The sequence below is a fragment of the Myotis nattereri genome (genome assembly GCF_964212035.1).
Source record: "Myotis nattereri genome assembly, chromosome: 3".
Lineage (NCBI taxonomy): Eukaryota > Metazoa > Chordata > Mammalia > Chiroptera > Vespertilionidae > Myotis > Myotis nattereri.
Window position 1 is genome coordinate 163,651,961 of NC_138077.1, and position 21,905 is coordinate 163,673,865.

At 36.6% G+C, this 21,905-nt stretch overlaps 1 pseudogene across 1 annotated transcript; it reads right to left on the reverse strand.

The window, feature by feature from the left end:
- Positions 1-8,634: 8,634 nt before the first annotated feature.
- LOC308515525 (archaemetzincin-2-like) lies at positions 8,635-9,830 on the reverse strand (annotated as a pseudogene). Its single transcript has 2 exons — positions 9,617-9,830; positions 8,635-9,463 (listed from the first exon to the last, which is right to left on the reverse strand). The product of its transcript is annotated as an archaemetzincin-2-like (transcript).
- Positions 9,831-21,905: the final 12,075 nt, after the last annotated feature.

Below are 21,905 nucleotides of genomic sequence, written 5' to 3' on the forward strand. Positions count from 1 at the left end.
GTTGCACTTCTAGGGCAATATATTAACTCAGGCTATAGTGATGTATCTGAGATAATTTTTTATAAAGAGAAATTATACACATTTGCTTCTCACTTAAATTTATATTTCTTATAATCTTACCCAAGCACAATTTTTAGAAAAAATAACTCAGTAGGAAAGGTTTCCCCTGCATTTTTCACAGCTAGTGGATTCAACTTCAGCCTATACTATAGAGTGAGGACAGCTTTTGTCCCCCGTAAGAAGCTTTGCATAAAAACTTGTTGCACCCTTTAGAGTTCAATAGGAAGAAGAATGCAAGTCTTTACTTTCTAATGAATAAAGCATACGGTTGAGTAGCAGGTTATAACACACTTTATGCCTTATGAACTATGTTGAATCATCTTCAGCTGTGCATACTTCACATTTATGTTTTTCAGAACATTTAAATGATTCTAATGAACACTTGAATATATTTTGTGGCTCATTAAATGATATTAAATGAGATAGTTTTTTAAAGGATAAGAGTTGTTAAGCATAACATAATAATGATCTCTTTACACAAATTGCTAAACTCATAAAAGTACATGGGTATAATTTTATTATTTTTAATTTAAAAGGTAAAATTAAAATGCCTATATTAATGTCATGTGCACAGTTCCTAAGAAGTGGTGCCCTGCCACGGCATTGATATAAAGAAAAGATAAAAATGAAATAGCCTATAATTATAGATGAAAAACCATAATAAACCAATACAGAATCATAGCTTTAGGGATCATGGACTGGTTAATAAAACTTGTTTGAATGCTGGGGAACATAAAATTGTAGTTGATTTTTCAGAAACCCTAAATACCTTGAATTAATAAAAACAAATTTATGAAATTAGTAAAACATAAACAATACTGTGATAAGAAATAATTCTCACTAAACCAGAAACTCTAGTAGGCCAATGCTTATCAACAAATGTTTTGTTTACATAAACATGCTTATGTCCTGCGAGAAATGATAGAGGACCTATGGAACTGACTTCTGGGATTTCATCTCACTAGAATTATGGTTTATGACAAATGAAATGATATCATGCATGATTCACATTATGGAGAAAGAGTTGGAAGATAGGAGAATATTTACCTCATCTTGGGACAAATGTAAAGGGTTAGTTAGAAGTGGTATGAATTACATTGTAAGATAATTATGGCAAACAAATAACTGCAAGTCCAATTTTGAAAAACTGAAGTAACTAAATAGAATTATACAGTAGAAAGTTGTGGATACTAAAAAGGGAAGGGAATTTGGGGGAAGAAATAATTCTTTATTACACAAATTTCTAATAGTTTTATCAGAAATCTATAATAATTAAAGTATAACATGCTAATTAGACTGAACATCCTTCCAGATGTCCTTCCAGTCAACCTTACAGATGAAACCGGGGTTGTGAGAGAAGCCTGGGTTCTGGGTGCCTGTCGGCAGCCAGAGAGAAGCATGTGTCCCGGGTGCTGGCCGGCGACCAGAGAGAAGCCCAGGTTCCAGATGCCAGAGGAAAGCCAGTGCCAGCAGCCAGGGGAAAGAAGGCCTACTCTTGCACAAATTTCATGCATCAGTCCTCTAGTTAAATTATAAGAAATAAAGACATTACATACTTAATAAAATTGGGTTGGGAAAATTAGATGACAAATAATATAACTATAATGAAAATTATATTATTTTTATTTCAGTGGTATTTGGACCAAACATTGCTGCAGTGGTTGATAATCAGACCTTAAAGAGATAATTAGAATATGACAAGAAAAAGAAATAAAAGGTACACAGATTGCAAAGGAAGAAATAAAACTGTCTGTATACAAATGACATGTTCGCCTATAGAAAATAAAAATCATGACAATAAAAAATCTGGACTAATAGGTTATTATACTAAAGTTGAAGGATATAAGGTCAATATCTCAAGATCAATTGCTTTCCTATATATCAGCAACTGAAAAGCAACATTTAATATTAAAAATACAATATCATTCCCTAGCCGGTTTGGCTTAATGAATAGAGTGTTGGCCCATGAACTGAAGGTTCCCGGGTTCAATTCTGGTCAAGGGCATGTACCTTGGCTACAGGTTACCCAGCCCTGGTTGGGGTGCATGTAAGAGGCAACCAATCGATGTGTCTCTCTCACATTGATGTTTCTCTCTGTCTCTCCCTCTCTCTTTGACTCTCTCTAAAAATCAATGGGAAAATATCCTTGGGTAAGGATTAACAACAACAACAACAAAACCAATATCATTTACATTGGCACCCTAAAAATAAAATATTTGGCATAAATGTAACTAAATATTGAAGAGATCTATATGATAAAAACTATAAAAGTTTGACAAAATGATATATTAAAGAAGAAATAAATAAATTTAGAGATATTCCATGTTCTTGAACAGGAAGACTCAATATTGTCAAGATAGATATAGATAGATATATAGATAGATAGATGATAGATAGATAGATAGATAGATAGAAAATTTAATATTAGTTAGCCATAAAAATAAGGGACCCTTGCTATTTGTTATAACATGGCAGACTTTGAGAGCATTTATTTAAGTGAAATAAGTAAGACTAAGAAAAAAATCAACTATATGACCTCACTTATAAGTGGAGTCTAATAAAACCAAACTTATTTAAACAGAATGGTTGTTTCCAGGGGCTGCCGGAGAGGGGGAATTGGGAGATATTAGTGAAAAGTTACAAACTTCCAGTTGTAAAACAAGTAGGTCTGGGAATCTAATGTACAGAAGGTGACTATCCTAATATATAAAAAGCCAGGGGCCATCACGACCAAACAACCAGACAAATGACTGAACACAGGCTGTTTGGAGCGACAAGGCTGGCAGGGGTATTAATGAGGGACAACCAAATGAATGAATAGCAGGCTGTGTGGGGCAAAGAGGCCGGCAGGGGGGGTTATTGAGAGAAGATCAAAGGACTGAACAGCAGGCTAAGTGAGGTGACCAGGCTGGGGCTGGGGGAGGGCAGTTAGGGGTGACCAGGCCAGCCAAGGGAGGCAGTTGGGGGCAACCAGGCCGGTTGAAGGGCAGTAAGGGGTGACCCGGCCATCAGGGGGGCAGTTAGGGATGATGAGGCTGGCAGGGGGGCAATTGAGGGTGACCAGGGCCTAGACCAGCAGTCGGACATTCCCTAAAAGGTCCCAGATTGGAGAGGGTGCAGGCTGGGCTGAGGGGACCCCCCCCCCCCCATGCATGAATTTTGTGCACCAGGCCTCTAGTCCTATATAATCCTATAACCCTTTTATAAGGGTAATATGCAAGTTGACCCTAACAGTGGAAAGGCCAAGAATGACCAGTCACTATGATGTACACTAACCACCAGGGGGCAGACACTCAATGCAGGAGCTTCCCCCTGGTGGTCAATGCGCCTCCACAGGCAGAGCACCACTCAGTCAGAAGCTGGCTCATGGCTGGCCCCCCTGGCAATGCTAAGGATGTCTGACTAACTGCTTAAGCCTCCTCCCCTGAGGGTTCCCTGGCTGCCAGAGGGATGTCTGATTGCCAGCTTAGGCCCAATACCCTGGGGAGTGGGCCTAAGCCAGCAGGTGGACACCCCCCAATGGGTCCCAGACTGCAAGAGGGCTTAGGGACCCCTGCCCCCCCGCGTCCTCCCCACCACCACACCTGAGTGCACAAATTTTCATGCTCTGGGCCTCTAGTAGTGAATAATGCTGTTTTATATTCTGAAGAGTTGTTTAATTAGTAGATCTTAAATGTTCTTACCACACACACTAAATGTAATTATGTGAGGTGATGAATGTGCTAACAAACCTTATTTGGTAACCATTTCACAGTATATACATGCATGTAGTTATCACATTATGTACCTTCATATGCTACACAATGTTATATATAAATCATATCTAAATAAAGCTAGAAAAATGACTTACTATAAAGCTACAGTAGTCAAGATAACGTGATATTGGTGAAAAAATAGACAAAATATTTTGATAGCTCAGCATAGAGAGTTCAGAAATAGACTTTCATAAATATTGTCAACTATTCTTTGATAAAGGGGCAAAACCACAACAATGGAATAAAAACAGTATTTTCAACAAATTATGTTGGAGTAACTAGACATGCACATGTAAAAATAATCTATAGACAAACCTTACACCCTTCAGAAAAGTTCATTCAAAATGTATTATAGATCTAAATTTTTTTTAAAAAGTTATAAAATTCCTGGACTATAACATAGAAAGAAATCTAGAGGACCTCTGGTATGGCAATTAACTTTGTAGTTATGATACTATAGGCCCAATCTATAAAAACAAATAATTGAGAAGCTAGACTCAATTAAAGTTAAAAACTTCTGCTATGTTAAAGACACTTTCAAGAGAATGAAAGGACAAACCACAGACTAGGAGAAAATATTTATATACAACACATCTGATAAAGGATCGTTACCCAAAATATACAAAAATACTCATAAAATTCAACAGTAACAAAAGAAAACTCAATTAAAATTTGTCCAAAGACCTTAATAGACCCCCCTCACCAAAGAGGCTATACAGATAACAAATAATCATATGAAAAGATGATCTTCATCATACCAGGAAAATGAAATTTAAAACAATAATAATATGCCATGTTGTACCTATTATAATGGTCAAAATCTGGAATACTGACATCAAATGCTGGTGAGGATGTGGAGCAATGAGAAACCTCTTTCAGTGTTGGTGGGTAAGCATGACGGTACAGCCACTTTGAAAGAGTTTAGTGGTTTCTTACAACACTAAGTATAATATCATTACATAATCCAGTAATCATATTCCTTGGTATTTATCTGAAGGTGTAGAAAAAGTATGTCCACAGAAGAGTCTGTGCATACATGTTAATAGCAGCTTTATTCATAATTTCCAAACTCAGAAGCAACCATGCTATCTTTCAGGGGGCAAATGAATAAACTGTGATTTTTCCAGATGACAAAATATTATTCAGCACTGAGAAGAAATGAGCAATCAAGTCAGGAAATAACAGAGGAATCTTAAATGCATATTAGTGAGTGAAAAAAAGCCAATTTGTAAAGGCTGCAGATTGTGTGGTTCCAACTACACGAATAGGTAGAGCACAGCAGATTTTTAGGGCAATCTATCTGCTAGTACGTCTGATAGATATGATAATAGTGGAGAACCTCATTATACCTTTGTCCAAACCCATAAGGTGTACAACACAAAGTGTAAAACCTATTAACCAAAGTACCACTCTGGTGGGGATGTTGATAAAGGGGTAGGCTATATATGTGTGGGGACAGGCAGCTATAGGAAAGCTGTGTACCTTCCTCTTAATTCTGGGTAACATAAAACTGCTCTAAAAATAAGTCTTTTCAAAAAGGTATTTAGTACACAAAGCTATTTATTTTCTGGCAACAGAAAAGAGATCTAGGACTTACACACTTACAGCAAAACACTATGTAATTATTCCAAGGGTGACAAACACAACTTTGTAATGTCTTCTTTAAAATTTGTATTGTGTATGGTTTCCTTTCATCACCATTCCCTACATGACCCAAACCTACGTTTATTTGGTAATTTTAGAACAAAGTATTTAAACCAATTGCATATCTAGGCCAAGTGTTAATACAGTACTAAGGACACATTTTCTAAAGCCTCCTGAATTAATATGGCTATGTTATTTCCTTTAACCAGGTTCACTGTTTCTATAATGTACCAGGAATCACGTGCCATTATTCCTCCATCTCCAGGATCTTAATTTGAATATGGAAGCTAATCTAACTGTTATCCAGAGTCAAATCTGTGCTGTCTCCTTAGACCAGTGCTCAGCAAACTGCAGCTCAGCAAACCGTGGCTCGTGAGCCACATGCAGCTCTTTGGCCCCTTCAGTGTGACTCTTCCACAAAATACTGGCTCTTCCACAAAATACCGACTTCTGCGCATGGGCCACGAAGTTTCAATTGCACTGTACGTGCATGCCCCGCATGTGGTATTTTGTGGAAGAGCCACACTGAAGGGGCCAAAGAGCCGCATGTGGCTCGTGAGCCGCGGTTTGCCGACTATGGCCTTAGACCATCCTTACTATATAGATTACACTAGACTAGCCCAATATCCAGTGAAATAGTGTTTTGCCTGTACCTTTCTGTTTCTCAGCCACTGGGCAGCTGGCGTTATTGTTGTATATTGGTTGGGAGTAAATCACTTGGATCACTAAAATGTTATATTCGTTTTCTGGAAGCAATTTTAAGCAAATATTTTAAAACTTAAACTTCCAGTTCTCATCTGTAGAATTAAAGAACATAGATTTGCTGTGTTGAGTGAGATATATTCGAACCATGGGGAATTTCAATAAATTCAGCTGTTCTTACTTCAGATATCATATTCATTTTGAGCTAAATTTTTAAATCAGGAAAACACATGCAAGTTCACTTTGCAAATTCTTGTTTCCTTGGTGATGGCAAACATTTCTAATTTGCCCAAAAGCTTTTTCATACTCCTGGCTTAAAAACAATAGCTGTTAAGGTAGAAAACTGTAATTAATTAGTCTATTTGCTATCTTATCTGAGATAATAAACTTTGCTTAACCTTGTATAATAATTACAAATCTCTCCTTGAGCTATTGATGCAACTTTTAACTATTGCTATAAATATGTATTTCTATAAATATATATGCATATATTTATATATACCTACAAATAGAAAAATGAGACCTATATTTATCATTGCAATTACAAGAGAAGATAAGGTTTAGAAGATACATGTAAGAAGCAAGCAGCTTTAAATATTAGAGAATCAAAAAACATTTACATAAATTACAAAAGGAACTGAACATTTACAAATAAATATATGAGTTAAATAGAAGATTAGACTCAAGTGAAAAAATCAGCAATTTGAGAGGTAGGGTCACATGGGACCCATACAGACAGACAGGAACTATTACACTTTTCTAATATTCCTAGAAATTTAATATTAAGTAATTAGGTCTATAGTCAATGAAGAAAAATCAAGAACACCCAATATATATCTAGTAGAATTTCTAGGGAAAGAAACTAGGAATTTGGACATTACTACATTGAAAAGGTAATAGCTAAGATTTTTCCAAAACAAAATGTAATGGTTCTCAATTCAGATTCAAAAAGTTCAAAAACTTCCAAGAAGATAGATTTAAAAAAATCCAAAAGAATGGCAAAAAAAAAAAGTGAAATAAGAGCATGTTCACACAGATGCTATCCTATATAATAAAAGCCTAATATGCAAATTGTCCCCTCAACTGGGAGTTCAACCAGGAGTTTGACCAGGGGGCGGGGCCGGCCGGCCAACCTCCAGAGGCTCTCCCCTCCTCCCTGCCAGCCCAGTCCCACCAGCCCCCACCCATGCATCAATTTGTGCACTGGGCCTCTAGTGTTAAAATAAACCACAAAAATTAATCAGTTCACCTTTGAATGGCAGGGGACTTCTAAATACTAAATACCAACATTAGAAGTGAAAGAACAGTAGGAAAATAATTTATGTGAATGGCATAGTAATTATATTCCAATAGTCAACAGTCAAAAGGGTCATAATATAAATATTTACCAGTAAAATATATTTTGAGGAACAAATAAAGGTACTTTTGTGTCTAATAATGCCTGCACTAATTAGAAGGAAAGGGATATAAGATTAAAAAGAATGGAAGTACAAATCATAAAGTAAAAAGCTGATGAACATCTGAAAAAAATTTAGTGGACACTTTGTTATGCCCAGATTTCAAGATCCCCAACAGACCACGCGAGGGAGCCAGCCGTGTCCGATGCAAAAGCAAAGAGTCCTTTATTTTAAACCCAGGTCTGGCTCCCCTGCCCTCCTTACTGACACAGCAGCAGGTGGCAGAGACAGACCTAGGCCGATGGGAAGAGGAGTTTTATAGGGGGGTGGAGTAAGGGCAGGAGAGGGGACTGTGGGCCCCGCCTATTGGCCAGGCGCAAGTCGGTGTATTGTTACACAGAATGTGGCCATATTGATGGCGTGCACTTCCCTTGATTATCATTGGTTAGTCCAGAGAAATCCTGGGTGTGGCTAGCAGAGGCTTGGGCTTCCGGGAAGAAGCCTTGCCGAGCACATGGCTCTGCTTAAAAATGGAGAACCCAGGGTAAGATGGAGGGTGTAGTCCTCGCCCTTTCACACTTAACAGTATAAAGCAATATAAGTTATGTATTTTAGGGGAAAATATAAAACAGGATAAAAATAAAAAGTGTGACAACAAAAACACATAAGTAGAAAATGTGGTGCTCCTACACTTTTGAAAAGACATTAATTAAAATAGAAGACAGTATAAGCAAGAAAATAACAAGCATAAGAGGAACCAATGAGTTCAAAAGTGAATAATTAACAATGTCAAAATAAACATCCCTAAGATCTGAGACAATGTAAATGAATAATGTATAGAACATTTTGCTACATCTTTTGAAAACCTGTTCTATTCAAAATACCACAACAGTCTCCAGAAACAGACCCTGAAAGAAACAGCAACAACAAAAAACCACACACAAGCCTTAGATTTCCCTGACAATGATTTTAAGAAAACAATCATAAATAGTTTTGTTTTTAGTGTGCATGTATTTATTTCAATCACTCCTATTTGAAGTCTCTTATTTTTGCACAACAGCAAGGCATCTTATTACCTAGTCTTCCCACTCCGTAAAAACTCCCACAGGTGTTGGTGAATTTACATTAGCCTCAGGACTATGCTTTGGAGTAACTGGAGGTGTGTCAGCAGGTTTCTCATCAATCCACCCCCCAGTGCTTTGTATCTTTCTATAATGTTGAAGCCAATAGCACTCTGCAACTTGTGTAAACAGATAGGTCACAGATTTAGTGGGGGCTGGTCAGCTTCTCCCAAGTAGTTGTTGCTTGCATTAAGCGAGCAAGTCACTGGCAGTGTCAAAATCCAAACACATGTTCATTCTCATGGGTTTAAAGCCTTACAGGACTGAAGAAGCAAAACCCTAGTCACTGCATGAGTATAATATTTATCATCACTCCGTGAGTATAATACTTATCAAAAACAGAATAGTCACTTGAAGATTTTTTCTGCAACACCTTCACTTTGCCTTCATAACTTGAACTGTAGAAATCACTGCCATGCCTGGCAAAGCTGAAAATACAGCATCATCTGTCAGAGGTTTATCCAACGACAAAATTCCAGGAGTCTCTTAGGCAAAGTTCAATCATTGTTATTCCCACAGCACAGAAGGCATCTTTGGGCTTCTTCTTTTCTAAGAACTTCAGTATGTGCCCTGCATGTATTTGCAGGTGTGTGTCATCATTCTAAAGGAACACCTCCTTGGAGAGACAGGAACCTATTTTATGAGATTTACTGTCATGCCATAGAAAAATGCTTCACAGTAGCCCTTGAGACATTTAATATATTCTTCACTGGTAATTCTGGTGTTTCCTAGAGATCCAGTGCACTGTATAAAAATACTGCATTTCTCTGGAGAGGGTGGCTTTCTGAAGATCATTAAAAAATTCTTCAAAGTCTTAGGGAGGCTCAGGATGGGTGACTCCATCTCATTGAGAATGCAAGGTAATGGGTCCAATGAGATCAGTGGCTGGTTGGAAGGCTACATATATCAAACGCCGTTCCACAGCAACTTCTCATACTGTGTTTTTTGAGATGAGAGCAGTTCTTAGTGTCTGTTCTGAGTGCCGTGCTGTCTACATCTTTAGGAAGAAAGACTCCCATGAAGTTTGTCTCTAACAAGGGCAGGTATGTCAGGACTGGTAGAGAAGGATGTGAGCAGAATGCCTTCACCCGGGGAAGCGCAGCCCAGGCAGCCCCCACCAGGCTCTGACACTTCCACTGTAGTACCTGCATGCCCTCAATCATAAATATGTTTAATTAGCTAATGGATAACACAGACAGTCAACTGAAGGAAATTGGAATAACGATATATAAACAAAATGAGAATATTAACAAAGAGATTGATATAACTTTTTAATAACTAAATTGAAATGATGGAGTTGAAAAGTTAAATTACTGCACTTAAAATACCTCCAGAATATTATACTAAATGAGATAAAACAGACAGAAAAAGTTAAGAACCAGATGATTTTGCTCATATATGGTATCTAAAATGAAAATCAACAAATGAATAAACACAAAAAACAAATAACAACTCATAAACACAACAACAGGATGGTGGTTACCAGAGGGAAGAGGAATAGGTGGTAATAAAGAGTAAAGGACTCAAATATATGATGAGGGAAGAAGATTTGAGTTTGGGTGGTGGACACACAATGCAATATATAGATCATGTATTATAGAAATGTACACTTGAAACCATGTCATTTTATTAACCAATGTCATCCCAAAAAAGAGGGATAAAAGATCAACTAGCTTATTTGAAGAAATAACTATATATATAAAAGCCCAGTGACCAAACAGCAGAATGACCAGAATAACTGGTCAACCAGTCGCTATGATGCACACTGACCACCAGGGGGCAGTCGTTTAACTCAGGAGCTGCACTCCGGTGGTCAGTGCATTCCCACAGTGGGAGTGCCGCTTGGCTGACCAGGATGAGCAGCACTCCCTCAGTGGGCCTATCCCTGCAGGCCATGCTCCCTACCAGTGCACAAATCCCATGCACCAGTGCCTCTAGTAAAAATATAAAATCAATGAACACCAAATAAAATCAACATGAAAAAGTCACAGTAAGACAACTTTTAATCAAAAGTTTAAAAGTCAAAGAAATCCGCCGAAACCGGTTTGACTCAGTGGATAGAGCATCGGCCTGCGGACTGAAGGGTCCCAGGTTCGATTCCGGTCAAGGGCAGGGCATGTATGTTGGTTGCAGGCACATCCCCAGTGGGAGATGTGCAGGAGGCAGCTGATCGATGTTTCTCTCTCATCGATGTTTCTAACTCTCTATCTCTCTCCCTTCCTCTCTGTAAAAAAATCAATAAAATATATTTGAAAAAAAAAGAAAAAAGAAATGCAATAAAAGAGAAACATGAAAATTGACCACAGCTTTGCTACACTCATAAGCCATGCCCACCAGCCAATTAGAGCGATTGTATGCAAATCAACCCAACCAGGATGGCGGCTGGTAGCCATGGAGCTGGAGCAAGCAGGCGGCTTGGTTGCCCCGGCGATGGAGGAAGCCAAGTTTCTTGCCTGCCCGGCCAGCTGTGGGCTCCTCTAAAGCAACAAAGAATCAATTATAGAAGCTAAATAAACCCCAGATACCTGCTTCCAGCCAGCCTCCACTGGGAGCTTGGATGGCTGGGGGCCATGGCCAGCCTGCAAACAGCCATCAGCCCCTCACCCAGGCTGGCCAGGCACCCCAGAGGGGACCTACACACCCTGATCTGAGACACCCTTCAGGGCAAACCTGCTAGGCCCCACCCATGCACCAGGCCTCTATCCTATATAATAAAAGGGTAATATGCAAACTGACCCTAACAGCAGAACGACTGGGAATGACTGGTCACTATGACACACACTGACCACCAGCGGGCAGACGCTAAATGCAGGAGCTTCCCTCTTGTGATCAGTGTGCTCCCACAGTGAGAGCTTTGCTCAGCCACAAGCCAGGCTGCCAGCTGCCAGTACAGAGGTGGTAGGGAGAGCCTCTCCTGCCTCCTCAGCAGCGCTAAGGATGTCTGACTGCAGCTTAGGCCTGTTCCCCGCTGGCAAGTGGACATCTCTTTAGGGCTCCTGGGCTGCCAGAGGGATGTCTGACTGCCAGCTTAGGCCCAATCCCCTGGGGAGCGGGCCTAAGCCAGCAGGTGGACATCCCCCGAGGGTTCCCAGACTACGACAGGGCACAGGGCATGCTAAGGGACTCCTCCGAGTGCACAAATTTTTGTGTACCGGGCCTCTAGTTCATATATAAAGAATTATACATAAATTAAATATGGAACTGCCATTTGACCCAGTGATTCCACTTCAAGGAACATATCTTAAGAAATCTGAAATATCAATTGGAAAGAATATATGCCCCTATGTTCATAGCAGCACAGTTTATAATAGCTAAGATCTGGAAACAGCCCAAGTGCCCATCAGTATACGAGGTGGAAAAAAAAAAAAGGTATAGTATACCTTGGGCTACTATACAGCAGTGAAAAATAAGCATCTCCTACCCTTTGAGACAGCATGCAGAGACCTGGAGATTATTATGCAAAGTGAAATAAGCCAGTCAGATAAGTATCACATGAACAAAATAAACTGATGAACAAAATAGATCCAGAAACATAGAAACATGGAACAGACTGTCAAATCTCAGCGGGAAGGCAGGGGAGGGTGAGTAGGTGGGAAGAGATCAACAAAAAACTTGTATAGGACACAGACAATAGGGTGGTGAAGGCCTGGGGTGGTAAGTGGGGGTGGGCTAGAAGGGGTCAATGGGGGAAAAGGGGGACATATGCAATACTTTCAACATTAAAGATTTTTTTAAAAAGAAGAAAAAAAGAATTATACATTAACTCCAAGTAGAATATACCTCTGGAATGCAAGGGTGATATAATATATGAAAATAAATCAGTGTAATGTTCCACATTCGCAAAATGAAGGAAGGATAACACACTATTATTTAAAGTTATGTGGTAAATGCGTTTGACAAAATTCAGCACCCTTTGAAGATAAAATCACTCAGCAAATTAGGAATAGAAGTTACCTTAATATATAAATGGCCATACATGAAAAATATACAGGCAACATCATACCCCATGGTGGACTTTCCTCCATAATTAAAAAAAAAATAAAACACAAAAATATTCATTTTTAAAAAATATGTTTTTATTGATTTTTTAGAAAGAGGAAAAGAAAGGAAAAGAGAGAGAAAGAGAAACATCAATGAGAGATAAACATTAACCAGCTGCCTCCTGCACATGTCCTACTGGGGATCAAGCCAGAAACCCTGGAATGTGCCCTGACTTAGAATTGAGCCAGTGACCTCTTGGAGCATGGGTCGATGTTCAATTACTGAGCCACACCAGCCTGGCAAGACAAAGATTCTTCCTTTAACATTTAACATTTTTTACTTAAGACAATACTAGAACTCTAGCCAGATCAATTAAGCAAGAAAAAGAAATAAAAGCATGCATGTTGAAAAGAAAGATGTAAAATTAGTTCTATTCACAGAAGAAATGAAGTTCTATATAGAAAACCCTACAGTTTCTATGTAAAAAAAAAACCAAAAAAGAAAAAAACTTAAAACTAATGGATGAATATAAAAATCAACATTCAAAAGTCAGTTGCAGTCATGTACACTAACAATGAACCATTTGAAAAGGAAATTAAGAAAACAATTTTATTTATAACTGCAGGCCCAATGCACAAAATTTGTGCTATGGGCTCAGCCCTCGCAGGCCCTCACTGCCTCGGCTGGCCCTCACACCCCCAGCTTCGTCTGGAAGGTCATCCGGATGGCCGTTCTTCTGTTTGGCCTAATTAGCATATTAGCTCTTTAATATAGGATAGCATCAAACATAGAATAAAAATAAACTTTAAAAAGGAGGGAAGAAATTTATACTAAAAACTATAAAAGCCACTGAAGGAAATGTCTATATCTATATAGATAGATATAAATATAGAAATATAGAGATGTACATATATAATGTTGGATCCTTACTTTGCACCATATACAAAGTTAACTCAAAATGGATCAAAGATCTAAATGAAAATAGTTATTAAAGTGTTAGAAGGAAACACAGGGGGTACATTTCACTAAAATCGGATTTGGCAATGATTTCTTGAATATAACTCTAAAAGCATAGGAAATAAAAGAAAAATAGATAAGTTGGACATCCTCAAAATTAAAAATTTTTGTACATCTAAGGACACTATCAATATACTGACAAGGCAACCTACAGAATGAGAGAAAATATTTGTAAATCATATATTTGTTAAGGGGGTAATATCAAGAATATGTAAACTATTTCTATGACTTAAACAACAACAAGAACAACCTGATTTTTTAAAATGGGCAAAGAACTTGAATGTACATTTCTCCAAAAATAGATTTGTAAACAAAAAACTACAAGTGTTACTGAAGGAAATGAAAGAATACTCCAATAAATGGGCAAAGAGCTTGTGGAAATATTTGTATATCTCCAAAGAGTAAATACAAATATCCAATAAGCACATGCCATGATGTCAACAGCGCAAGTCATTAGGAAAATACAAATCAAAACCAAAATGAGACACTACCTCACGCCTACTAGATATTTATAATAATTTTTAAATGAAAAATAATGTGCTAATTAGGCTATGGATAAATGGGAATTTTCATATATTGATATTGATTTTTGGGATATAAAAGAGGGCCAGTTCTGTGAAGAGCAGTTTGTGTTTCTTCAACTAGAAATAGAATTAGAATGTTACCTTGACATTCCATTTCTAGGTATATATTTAAGAGAAATGAAAACACATGTCTACATAGAAACTTATATGTGAATGTTTATAGCAGTATCTGTATATATATAAAAGCCAAATGATCAGAACAACCGGTTGCTATGATCTGCACTGCGGTGGCCAACTGGCCTGATCAGGGCCCTGATCAGCCCCACCAACCTCCCGCGAACCCTCCCCCCAGCCAGCACAGCCCCTGATCACCCCCCCCGCACCCTGATTAAAGGCAGGGCTGGCCAGCCAACCACCCGCGGCCCTTCCCTCCCCCACCTGCCTGACCCCGATTGACCCCCATCGTCTACTAGGTTCATCGTCTACTAGGTTCTAGTAGATGATGAATATATTGTTCCTTGTATATGAATATCCAGAATAGGTAAATCTATATAGAGAAAGAATATTAGTATTTTGATAGGGTATAAGGAGTGAGAGGAATAAAGAATGATTATTTAAATGGTATGGAGGTTGATCACATTTATTAAAATATTATTACAGAATAGGCATAGACATTTTGTTGATTTTTGAGATTATTGGTATATATTTCAAATTTAATAGTAAATCAAGTAATCACTCAACTCCATTATTTTGTCACTGTGAATAAATGTAAATGGAGAAAAATGGCAACATCTTTAGATATTAAAATTATTTTTAGTACTGATATTGTGCAATTACATTTTTCACTTGTAAAATTTTAAAACAATAAATATATATAGTACCTGCTCAGATTTTCTAAATGCCTAGGAATTTGTAAATGCCTAGGAATCATAGTTACATGATGTTTGTGCACAAAAAAATTAGTAATATCAGCTCTAAAGTAACAATGAACTTATTCCAAAGTTTCAAATTCTTCAACTTTATATGTAGTTCCATGATATTAATATATTGTGATATAATTAAGATAAATTAAATATATTATAATTTGTTAACCAATTTCTCCCCCCAAATTATATTTATTTTACTTTTAAAAAAATTAGAATGGTAAAACATTGCTTTAGTTCTAAAAATATCTCTTGTATTATAAATACAGTTGATTTTCATTATTTATAGTAGTTCTAGAAAGTAATCATGAACAGTAAATTAGCAAATATGAAATTGTTGTCCCCAGGGAGAAATACAGGATTAGGATCCTGTGGGTGTCTGGTTGCAACATTTTTATCAACCAACCAATATATAAACTTATATTTTGTGTGTTTCTATTTTAAGATGCCTTATTTAATATAGTGTTGATTCTTTAACATTCAAGTTATGGTCAATGGCACTATAACTCATGACAGAATAAACTGTCATAATATACTGTCATAAACCATCCTATACTTAAAAATACTAGACAGCACTTCATCTTGGGGGTCATTTCAAGCAGGAAAATCACCAACAAAGAGCACAGAATTGTAAAAACAAGCAAAGAAAAAACCTTTACATTAAATCTACCCTGAACCCTGTAAAAGACAATTGTTTGCAACATGAGAGCTCAACCAAGAGCAAAGCATTGCTTTTGTTCAGCCTCAGCTGGGAACATGAATGTTGATCAACACATTTTTCATTGTTTTGCATCTCCAAATGCCTAGCAAAGCAGCCTCAAGTACTGATTTGGGGGTTACAAATGAATATGAATGTGTAGGCAAATTTGCAAATATGGAATCTGCAAATAATGAGGATCAACAGTATAACAATGTATGTGTATGACAAGTGCAGTTAGTCTCTCTCATTTTTTAAATTTTTATTTTTCAATTACAGTTTTCATTTAGTATTACTTTGTGTTAGTTTCAGAGAACAGACTGGGGTTGCCAAAGGGGAGGGGGTGTTTGGGAGGCTGGGTGAAATAGGTAAAGGGATTAAGAAGTACAAATTGGTAATTACAATAGTCATGGGGATGTAAAGTACAGCATAGGAAATCTAGTCAATAACATTTTAATCACTATGTATGGCGCCAGGTGGATATTGGAAAAAAAAAAAAAATATATATATATATATATATATATATATATATATATATATATAGAGAGAGAGAGAGAGAGAGAGAGAGAGAGAGAGAGAGAGAACTTTCTTTTTTTCCCCTCAGGGTAACAGATTCCTAAGCGTGTTATCCATTGCAAAGCTCTTAATTTTGGCATAGCTGGTGGAAAGGCCCTGACTGCTCTGACAGTTGGCCTCTCAGATGGTCCATACTTATGTGTTTTCTGTTTAAAAAGTACCTGTTTTTTGTGCATCTTTGTAATAAAGTGGAATAAAAGGTCAGTAACTATTCCCCCTTTAATCTTCAAAACTTTAATTATCAAGCTTACTCAAATTTAAAACTCCTTTTAAATTTAACATTTTACATATGATTTTAGCTAACAAGCTTACTAAGGACTTTATTGTGCTATTTTCTAAGAAGGCCAAAAGGTTACCACCTGACAGATAAAAGTTTTCTAGAAAATTATTCATCTCACAGGGCTTAATCTCATGTTTGTTTCCAGTTGAAAATAGGACTCTATGATATGACAGCTCAGCTACTAATCTTATTCTAAATCTCATATCAGGAGATTTGGAACCTATGGAAACTACATCTCTATATCAAATCCACCTTATTAATATTTCAAATAACAGAAAAAAATACTAATTAACCACCTTTCCTATATTTTGTACATTCACTAGGAATTTAAAAGTCTTATGATTTATGGACTATCTTTTAAGAGGTCACTGATTTTTATTTATTTTTATGACTGAAATATTATACATATAAATGAATTAAAAAGACATGTTCTAAAATGTGAAGGAAAGGGGGCTCTCTAATAAATCTGACAAGTCCAGGTACTAAAAGTAACCTCATAGGACTATCATACATTTCTAACTGGGCAGGTCATGGTGGGTCATGCCCCAGGTTGATAACTTCTTTAGTAAAAAGTTTATCTTTGCCTTAAGCAAGACCTGTCCATTGTTTTTGTATGTCTATGTTATCACAACTTTGAAATACCAGAATAATCCTCCTTTTCAGAACCCTTTCTGGAAAAACCACTCTCAAGGTAATGTATGATGTTGTTAATTATCATGTAATCCAATCACAGATATTTCCCTGCCTTGCTTCCTCCAACCTTCATGTAATCTTCCTTACTTCCCTCCTTAATTCCAAATGTATAAAGAGAACTGTAAAATTATCATTCGCAGCATATTTTGTCTGTTAAGCATTGAGGACAGATCACGAGAATTCTCGTGTTTTCATATTACACAATGTTTTACAAAGTAGGATATTTTAAAAAGATATTACATGTAAAAACATGTAATAAAAAATTTCAAAATGCAATGGGTATTTAATTTTAAGGCGTGCTTTTAACATTTATGTAAAACGGTTTTTGTACTTGTTAAATAGAAATTTATCTGGCCACTGGGTAAAGCTAGCAATAAAACTACTGGTCCCCAATGTGTTAAGATCTTGCTTATAGCTGTAGCCTCTGTTTCGCTCAAATAAACTTACAAACTTTTTTGTAGAGGTTTGGACATTGTTATGTTGACAAAATATGTGAGGCAATGTTTTATGGTTTGTTATGAAGGAAACTCAATTTCACACAAAATTGTGAAAACAGTGCACTTCCTTAGATGCTCATTTATTTCCCATGTAATAAATATGTGTACCTTTTTTTTTTATCTATTAACTTTTAAAATATATCTCAGTAAAGTTTCTTTCATAGTGTTTTAAATAACTTTCCATTGCTTCCAAAAGTCATGTTCCAAAATGTTAGCTGCATAAGATTTACTGAGTAGTTGTTTTAAAATGGAGCTAATTCCAACCCCCATGTTCATTGAAGCATCCTATATAATAAAAGCATAGTATGCAAACTGTCCCCATCCACTGGGAGTTCTTCCGGGAGTTCGATGAGGGGGTGGGGCTGGCTGGGAGAAGGGAGGGAGGCCCTGGCTAGCCACCACCAGCCTCTAGGGCAGCAGTTCTCAACCTGTGGGTTGCAACCCCTTTGGCGGTCAAACGACCCTTTCACAGGGGTCGCCTAAGACCATCGGAAAACACATATATAATTACATATTGTTTTTGTGATTAATCACTATGCTTTAATTATGTTCAATTTGTAACAACGAAATTGAGGGTCACCACAACATGAGCAACTATATTAAAGGGTCATGGCATTAGGAAGGTTGAGAACCACTGCTCTAGGGACCCTACCAGTGCACAAATTTCGTGCACTGGGCCTCTAGTTATTTAGAATGGCCAAGATATGAAAACAACCTAAATTCATCCATGAAAGAATGGATAAAGATGTGATATATATCTATCTATCTATCTTAGTACAAGGTATACTATACAAAAATAAAGTCTTGCCATTGGACAACATGGATGAACCATGAGGGTATTATGCTTAGTGAAATAAATCAGACAGAGAAAGACAAACACCTAATGATCTGATTTACATGAGGAAACTAGCAAACAAAATAAACAAACAGACAGATAAATTCACACATAAAGAGAACAGATTGATGGTTGCCAAAGGAGAGGTAGGATGGGCAAAATGGATGAAGGGCATTAAAGGTACAAATTTTCAATAATGAGTAAGATATTATAAACATAAATGAATCATGTTCAGTTACAAAAAATGTCATTGGAATGGTGAATATAGTTAATAATACTTTACTACATATTTGAAAGTTGCCAAGAGATTAAATCTTAAAAGTCCTCATTGCAAGAAAGAAAAAAGAAAAAAATTATAGCTATTTATGGTGATGGATGAAAACTACTTACTGTGGTGATCATTTTTCAATGTACACAAATATTGAATCATTATGTTATACAATCAAACTAATATGTTGTATGTCAATTACACCTGAATAGAAAATATAAAAGGAGATCATCCTTATACATCATCTCTGGACAAACTAATTCAGCAAAACTAAAGAGCAGATATTACTTCTCCCACTCTTTCCCTTACTCCCAAGGCAAAATTTTGGGACACTTCCTACAGGTGCTTATGTTTAACTTTGTACCTATTCTACCATAGTTTTTATTATTTTGTGTTTTAATTCTTTTATACATACATATCATTTTTAATCATAACTTTATATAAGTTTGAGAATAGAAAATGATCTTGAGAAAGTCACCTAACAAAGTTTCTCGTTTAATCGTGCATTCACTAGTTCATTAAAAAGGAAGAGAAAAAAAATTATATATATATATATATATATATATGTATATATATATATATATATACATGTGTATATATATATATATATATATATATATATATATATATATATATATATATATTTGTTCATCATCTACTAGGTTCTAGAGATTGGACTGGGTACTAGGTTAAAAAAACATAACTGAATAGGACTATGTTCCTACCCTCCCAGATTTAAAATACTACGATCAGTACTTCTACTACCACAACTACACATAGTGGTAACAATAACTAAAATAACATTATCACAACAGCAATAACAAAGACATCTGTGAGGTCTTTATTATTAGAACATTATGGTGAGTATTTGGATGAGTATAGCAACTTGTTCAGTTAGGAACTACTAATAACTTCAATTTTCTTTTTTTAAAAAATACATTTTATTGATTTTTAGAGAGGAAGGGAGAGGGATAGAGAGTTAGGGATAGAGAAAGAAGCATCGATCAGCTGCCTCCTGCACACCTCCTACTGGGGATGTGCCCACAACCAAGGTACATGCCCTTGACTGGAATCGATCCTGGAACCTTTCAGTCCGCAGGCCAATGCTCTATCCACCGAGCCAAACTGGTTAGACCTTCAATTTTCTTTTTATAGAAGAGGGAATTAAAGCTCAGAGAAACTGACTAAGCTTTTCAACTTCTCCAAGTTAATAATCTATCAAGACCTCATGAATACAGTAAAATTAAATGAGGTGACTCTATTAATAGAAATTAGTTATGTGAAAGATTGCTAAGGAGCTGTTGCCTAACAGTGAGAAAGGTAGTTGTGGATCAAGAACAGTATGGCGTTTCCTCAAAAAACTAAAAATGGAACTCCCATTTGACCTAGTGATCCCACTTCTAGGAATATATTCCAAGAAACTAGAAACACAAATCAAAAAGGATATATACACCTGTAGGTTCATAGCAGCACAATTTACCATAGCTGAGATTTGGAAACAGCCTAAGTGTCCATGAGCAGATGAGTGGATTAGAAAACTGTGGTACATCTACACGATGGAATACCACGCTGCGGTAAAAAAGAAGGAACTCTTACCATTTGCAACAGCATGGATGGAACTGGAGAGCATTATGCTAAGCGAAATATGCCAGTCAGAGAAAGATAAATATCACATGACCTCACTCATTTGTGGGTTATAATGAACAGCATAAACTGATGAGCAAAAACAGATCCAGAGACAGAGAAGCATCGATCAGACCGTCAAACCTCAGAGGGAAGGTAGGGGAGGGTGGGGGTAGGGGGAGAGATCAACCAAAGGACTTGTGTGCATGCATATAAGCCTAACCAATGGACACAGACACCAGTAGGGTGAGGGCATGAGTGGAGGGATAAAGACACATATCTAATACCTTAATCAATAAAGAAAAAAAAAATGATGTTAAAAAAATAAAAGCTTCAAAAAAACCAAAACAGGTGACTTCAAGGAAACACACACACACACACACACACACACACACACACACACACACATTTTCCAGATTGAGAAGGGCGTATGAGGGGAGAAAAGGGAGTAGTGTTGTATATTGTAGGAAGGAAGAAAAATTTAAGCCAAGTAACTGAGGTAAAAACATGCAAAATTGTAGTAGTTTGATGAGAATGGAGCACCTACTGAGTGGTCATATGTAGCTCAAAGGAAATGTTCAAATGGTGGCTTCAATTAAATGATAAAACAGATCATAGTTACTCTGGTTTCATTTCTGAACACAAGATTTTTTTTTTTTTTGCTTTACTTGTAGTTTATGAATAGTTTTACACTAACGTAAATTAAAGGAGATTAAAATGGACATTTTTTATCACACATTAAGACTTGGTACCACAAGGTTCTTCATATTTATCAGAAAAAAAAGTTTAAAAATTAGAGATGTAATAAAGATTTGTTCTTTGATCAGTCTTGACTAATCTGAGACCTGTAGGTCTCCCATGTAGAAATATTTGGTGAATATATGATTGAATGTGTGATATTAATTTATGCAGTGAAGGGACAATTGTTCTGTCTGGGTTATATTATGGTCTAACAACTGGCAATGTGAGAGCAAAAGAAAGAAAATTTATTTCCTCTTATTATTATGTTATCTCAGAAATTCATAAAGAGAAAACTGTTTTTTAATCCAGAAAAAAAAATAGCTACAAAAAATATGGTCTCCTTATTTATAAAAATATTTTATTCAGTTGTTAAATGTCTTTAAAATATATCTCCAAAGATGTACTAACGTCTGTCATTTACTGTACAGCTTGTCTTCTACCAGTTGAAGGTCTATGAATGTAACAATTCAAATTAAAATTGCTAATCCTAGACTTAGAGGAAAAAAAGACAGTTGGAAATATGCACTTATATTTTAACTGGCACATTAGACTTAGAACAACTAATTCTGTC